This window comes from Elephantulus edwardii, unplaced genomic scaffold (assembly GCF_000299155.1).
Source record: "Elephantulus edwardii isolate Elephantulus edwardi_28Jun2011 unplaced genomic scaffold, EleEdw1.0 scaffold00388, whole genome shotgun sequence".
Lineage (NCBI taxonomy): Eukaryota > Metazoa > Chordata > Mammalia > Macroscelidea > Macroscelididae > Elephantulus > Elephantulus edwardii.
The window spans coordinates 1233469-1239962 of record NW_006400138.1 but is presented as its reverse complement, the minus strand read 5'-3'; the positions used below and the strand labels follow the sequence as shown (position 1 = coordinate 1239962).

At 39.3% G+C, this 6494-nt stretch overlaps 2 pseudogenes; one reads left to right on the top strand and one right to left on the bottom strand.

Moving 5' to 3' along the window:
- Positions 1–4262: 4262 nt before the first annotated feature.
- LOC102853728 lies at positions 4263–5131 on the bottom strand (annotated as a pseudogene).
- Positions 5132–5178: 47 nt separating this feature from the next.
- LOC102853321 lies at positions 5179–5837 on the top strand (annotated as a pseudogene).
- The last annotated feature ends 657 nt before the right edge of the window (positions 5838–6494 follow it).

Below are 6494 nucleotides of genomic sequence, written 5' to 3'. Positions count from 1 at the left end.
TTCCATGGCTTCTGTGATTTCAAACACATCAGCTGATGGTAGTTCCTTATGTTGGGATCAGTGTCTCTGAAGTATAGTCGCAATATTTATCGGCCAAAAGTGATGCATCCTGTAGAATTGCTATGTAGATGGGCCCTCGGGCCGGAACGGATGTCACGTGCTCCTGGTGTCTCAGATTACCTGGGAAGATGGGGAGGTCTGCGGGGTCTGGCAGCTTTCGTGTGAGACGCCCAACTCCAGTCAGTCAGATCCCAGCCTCTGTTTGACCTTTCTGCCAACCATAAATTGAGATACTAGTAACCTAACAAGAGATACAAAAGTTTTATACAAAGAAAACTACAGAACATTTCTGCAAGACACAATAAAAGACTTAAAAAAATTTTAAAATGTGCCCTGTTCATGGGTAGAAAGATTCAATATAGAAAAAATGATAATTCTACCAAAAGCATTCTAAATGTTCAATGCAATGCTAATCCAGACACCAAATTCAATTTTCAAGGAGAACTTTCAGTCCCTTTCAGGAAATTATCAAATTTATTTGGAGAGGCAAGAGATCATGAATAAGCAAAACACTGCTGAGAAACAAAAATGAGGTTGGAGGATTAGCATTCCCTGATCTCAAAACCTACTGCACAGCAGTGGTAACCAAAATAGCATGGTAGTGGTACAATGACAAGCACATAGACCAATGGAAGAGAATGGAGAACCCAGAAACAGACCCAGCTAGCTATGGTCAACTGATATTCAACAAGAAAATTAAAGCTGTTAAATGAGAAATGATAACCTCTTCAACAAATGGTGCTGGCAAGACTGGACTTAGACCTGCAGAAAGCCAAAACATGATTCACATCTCACACAATATACAAAAATCAACTCAAGGTGGATCAGAGACCTGGGAGTAAAGCCCCAAACCAAAATGTTCATAACAGACAAACTGGGATCAAGCTTAGAAACTCTAGTCCAAGCAATAAATAGACTGTCAAATACAACCAGAAATGCACAATCTAAAGAGTATAAAATTGATGTATGGGATCTTCTAAAGAATAAATCCCTGTGCACATCCAAAACTTGCCAACAGGGTGAAAAGAAAACCTACAGACTTGGAGAGAACATTTGCTAATACTATCTCAGACAAGAGTCTTATAGCAAAAGTTTACAGAATATTCCTGGGCCTCCACAAGAAAAAGACTAATAACCCAATTACAAAATAGGCAAAAGACATGGAAAGAATTTTCATAGAGGAAGATATTCTAATAGTAAACAGACATGAAGAAATGCTCCAAATCACTGGCAATAAGAGGGATGCAAATAAAAACCACAATGAGGTGCCATCTCACTCCAGTTACAGTGGCAAAGTTTAACAGGGAAGCAAGTAATAGATGTTGGAGAGGATGTGATGAGAAAGGAACTCTTATACATTGCTTCCCCGCTCCCCCTTTTTTACTTTAATGAAAGTTTAAAGACTTTGGATTTCCATTCATTTGTTGTTGCACACTTTCCTCTCTGCCCCCACTCCAGTTCACTTTTCTCTTTGAAAAGTAAAAAAAAAAAAAAAATTCATTGTTGTACATTTCAGCTCTCCATAGTCCACTTCATTATGCAACTTTTATTCTGGACTCTTGTCATGACTTAATACTTAATCACATATTTCTCCTAAACAGTTCTCTCCCTAATCTGTTTCAATACAGTATACATTATTTATCCTCTCTTAATTTCCCCTCAACTCTAATGTCAGACCCTCTTTACAAAAATAGCACAATACAGTATTTGTCCTTCTGTGACTGAGATATTTTATTCATCATTAATGTCCTCCAGCATCACCCCTTTTCTATAATATTTTATGAAACTCTTATACATCGTTGGTGGGGTTACAAAATGGTTCTGGAAGGCAGTTTGGCACTTCCTCAAAATGCTGAACATAGAAATTCCATATGACCCAGCTATTCCACTCCTTGAGAACATGAGAACTGAGGCACAAATGAAGATTTGTACACCAATATTCACAGTAACATGGTTCACCATTGCAATAACATGGAAACAGCCCAAATGTCCAACCTCAAATGAATGGATTGAGAAATTATGGTACATTCACACAATAAAATCCTATGCAGCACACAGGAACAATAATTTTGTAAATCACTGTCTAACTTGGGTGGCTCTGGAAAGCATTATGCTGAGTGAACTAACTCCATCCCACAAGAATAAATATTAAATATTATATAAAACCATTATTGTAGAATGAGTATAAGGATCCAAGAGGGGTGGGAGAGGTTGGAAACAGAAGGATGAGGATGTGGGGTGGGGAGTAGGGGATTAATCATGGGTTGTACAATTTGATGGGTTGAGGGGGTGAGAGAAATTGAAAGAATTTGTTCTTGAAAATAATGTACTCAAATTTTGTAAATAAACTAGTAGAAAATTAATAAAGGCACGAAATGGTGCTGACAAAACTGGACTATTATCAACTATATCATAAACTAGTTGTTGTTGTTGTTGTTATATGTCGTTGAGTCACTTGCGACTCATAGCGACCCTATGTACAACAGCTCTAAACTCTGCTCTGTCCTGTGCCAATCGCACTGCCTCCGACACACCCATCCCGATTGCCCCAGTCACTGAATCAATCCACCTTCCAGAGGGCCGTCCCCTCCTGTGCCTGCTCTCCACCCTCCCAAGCATGATGTCCTTCTCCAAGGACCAGTTCCTCCTTACAACATGACCTAAGTATGTCAGATGAAGATTCAGAATCCTTGCCTCCAAGAAACAGCCAGTTTAACCCTCTCCAGGATGAATCTGTTTGTTTTCTTAGCAGTCCATGGTACCCTCAGCACTCTTCTCCAACACCAAAGCTCAAAAGCATCAATTCTCCTTCTATCCTCCCTGATCATTGTCCAACTCTCTGATGCATAACAAGTGATTGCAAAGACCATGGCCTGTACCAGATGCACCTTAGTCTCCAGAGACACACCATTGCTCTTGAATACTTTAGAGAGGTCCCTAACAGCAGATTTTCCCATGGCAATGCACCTTTTAATTTCCTGGCTGCTGGTGCCAAGACTGTTGACTATGGAGCCAAGCAAACTAAAGCTGTGAACAATCTCAATCTCTTCACCATCCATCCTGATGCTGCCAATTGGTCCAGTGGTGAGAATCTTTGTCTTCTTGACATTGAGCCTCAATCCATATTGGAGGCTGCAGTCCCTGACCCTCAACAGCAAGCGCTTCAGGTCCTCCTCAGTTTCAGCAAGCAGGGTTTTGTCATCTGCATGATGCAGACTGTTGATAGATCATAAACTAGTAGAAAATTTAAAAAAAATAACACTTCCTTTTAAAAACAATACTTCATTTCAGAAATACCACTTCCGGGATCTAAATTTCAGAGTTTTAAATCTCAATGGCTATAGATATAGAGAACTTAATTACATAAGGAGTTAATTATTCTAGTTTTTGAAGGTGACCAAAGGTCATAGTCTGGGAAGTTTCAACAGTCTCTATTTGACAAGTAAATTTGACCTTACTTTATGTTTTTAAATTTTGTTCCATATTTCACCCACATTCTGTTCAGTACCGATTACTATGATCTATTTTATGGTGGTGAGATGGAGTAGCTGGTCCCATCTAGTTTTTCTGACTTTAGGGTCATAAAAATTGAGGTTTTCATGTTCCATTGGCCTAGGGATAGAGAGCTGTGCTGCCAACCCAAAGGCATGTGGTTTAAACCCACCAGCTGCTTTATTGGAGGAAGAAGAATAATCTCTTCTTGTGTGGAGAAGATTTATATCCTCTGAAAACCAGCTGAGGGATTAACTTTGAGCAATTACAACTTTAGTCATTTGGATTAATTATTTCCATACATTTTTTCTTTTCTTTCCTTTTTTTTTGTTCTAGACAGAGTTAAATTAATAGTTGTATCTTAAATAGCTGCTAGTAAGGAATATTACATTGTCACTGTGATCTAACTTTCAGCCAAACAATGGACAGACAGGCCTTTAAGGTGGTAAATACTTCCAGGAAGGCACTTACTCCTTAGAATAGGCAAACCTATAATATCAAAAGAGGCACATTTTTTCAAAGATAAAAAAGAGGACAGAAAAGGATAAGTTAGTATAATTATTCTTGGTATCTTCAAGTCTATAATTGGGAAGAATTCTTTCTTTTTTTTTTTTTCCACCAGTCCTCTGCTTTGACTTTCTCTTTGGTTTTATCCATCACAGGCTTTCCATCTTCAGAGTCTGCAGAAAGATCCACAGCATCATCTAGCACTACTCCCTTTGAGGTTGCAGGTTTAGGTGATGCTGACTTGGGTGATTCTGATGTGGGAGGTGCAGATTTGGGAGGTACAGACTTAAGTGGTGCTGAATGAATATAATACATAGAGATATGAGACCGTCTCTCCCCAGGGCTTGGGGCTGGGTTTTGGATTCAATATTTGACGTGTTTTGGGGACCAAAGAAGTCTTCAGACAGAGAATCCAGTAGAAGGTCATCACTCATGGGTGCTAGCTCTTGGTTGAGCTCTTTGGGCAAAAGCGGTTTTCCATCTTTATCCTTGATCTCGTCAAGTCTACAATCAGGAGTTGTTTCTTGTTTTTCACCAACTTTTCATTGTCTTCTCTTTTGGCTTTCTTCTTGACTTTATCCACCATAGGTTTTTCATCTTTGGGTGAACTTTCCTTTCCCCCAGGCTGCCAGCCAAGAGGTCCATGACATCATCTGCCACCACACCCTTTGAGGTAGCTGACTTGTGTGGTGCTGATGTGCGTGGTGCTGACTGAATACTACAGATGGAGGTCTGAGACACAGAGTTTCCACAGGGCTTGGGGATGAAGCCTCAGATCCTTTTATTTTTTCAGTTGGTTTAGATATTTTTTGTTTCCTTTTAGATTCAATGAGTTCTGATTTATTCAGAAGTTTTGGGTTTTTTCCAGGCTCAGGCAATGGTAGTTTTTCATCCTTATCTGGTTTTAATCTGAACTCGAGTGGACCTTTCCATCATCTTCACCACATGCCTTTAGCTTCCCTTCTCTGACTTTTGCCTCATTGACTTCCTTCAGAGAGCACAAGTCTAGCTCAGGCTCTGGCTTCTGAGTTCCCAGTGAGGTAGAAAGGACATCAATAACTTCCTTGCTCATAGTTTTTCACAGTGTCTGCAGAAGGTTGTGTAGCTCCATCTTTTCCTCCCGATCATAGACTTGAAGAAATCAAGGATAAAGATGGAAAACTGCTCCTGCCAAAAGAGCCCAAGCAAGAGCTGGCACCTGTGAGTGATGATCTCCTACCAGATGCTCTGTCTGAGGACTTCTCTGGTTCCCAAAACACTCCAATATTAAATTTGATGATGCCAAACTTGCTGCTGTGATTTCTGACATCATTTTGGAAAGTATCTTCAATTGCCCAGTCTGTGCATCCTCCCTCTAAGGCTCTGCAAACTGACCACAAAGTGCTTGGTGATGCTCTGGATACGCTTTCTTACAGCCTAGGACAAAGATAGCCTGACCCAGATGAGCACAAACCAATGGAGGACAAAGTAAAGGAGAGAGTGAAGGCTGAGCATTGAGACAAGGTAGGAGGAAGAGATGACACTATCCCACGTGAATATATAGACATCTCCTAGATAATGATGATCCCGGTAAACCAGGGAAACCATCTACAAAGAAACCCAAAGAATCAATGAAACCTACAAGTGGCCAGGATCCCATTGATGTCCTTTCAGAATATTTCTACAACTGTCTTTCAACCACAGAAAACCCATCGAAGGGAACAAAGGGCAATGGCAAGAAGACTGATTCCAGTGGCAAAACACCCAAGAATGGGAGGAAAATCAAAGGAGTTATCTAAGGCAAATGAGGGAGCTTTCCAGACAAACGGGGTTGAAAAAAAATTCGAGTTAAAGTTCCCAGTATTTTGTATCTGCATAAGAAGTCTTCAGTTAATGAATGGTGACTTTTAGAGAACAAAGTCTTTGAACAACAAATTTTTATGGGTGGTTTCTAGACTGTTATCTATTAAATCTTGGGACATCTTACATATTGGTTTGATATTCTTTTCCAAGAAAGTAACTGAATTTGTATGGTTTAAAAAAACAGTATAATTAATGAAAATGATAATTAAATGGAGAAAGTGGGAAAAGTGCAATTATATTATGGGTATTATAATTAATGTTATAGAGAAAAATGATTGGTTAAATAAAAATAAATCACTTTTATAAAATTTCATTCAAATAACACCTTTTTTTTAGAAAAAAAAAGATTATCCAAAATCTGGGTTTTGTGTGTGTGTGTGTTTGGTGTTTGTTTTTTTTTTAACAACTGCCTAAGCATGCATCCTACTTCCAAACCCTACTGGGTACTTTTAAAGGAGTCTAAATTTGGGTGGTTATTGATGCTCAACATCAAGGAAACAAAGATTCTCACCACTGGGCAGATTGGCAGCATTATGATAGATAGTGAAGAGATTGAGATTGTTAACAGCTTCAATTTGCTTGGCTCCACAATC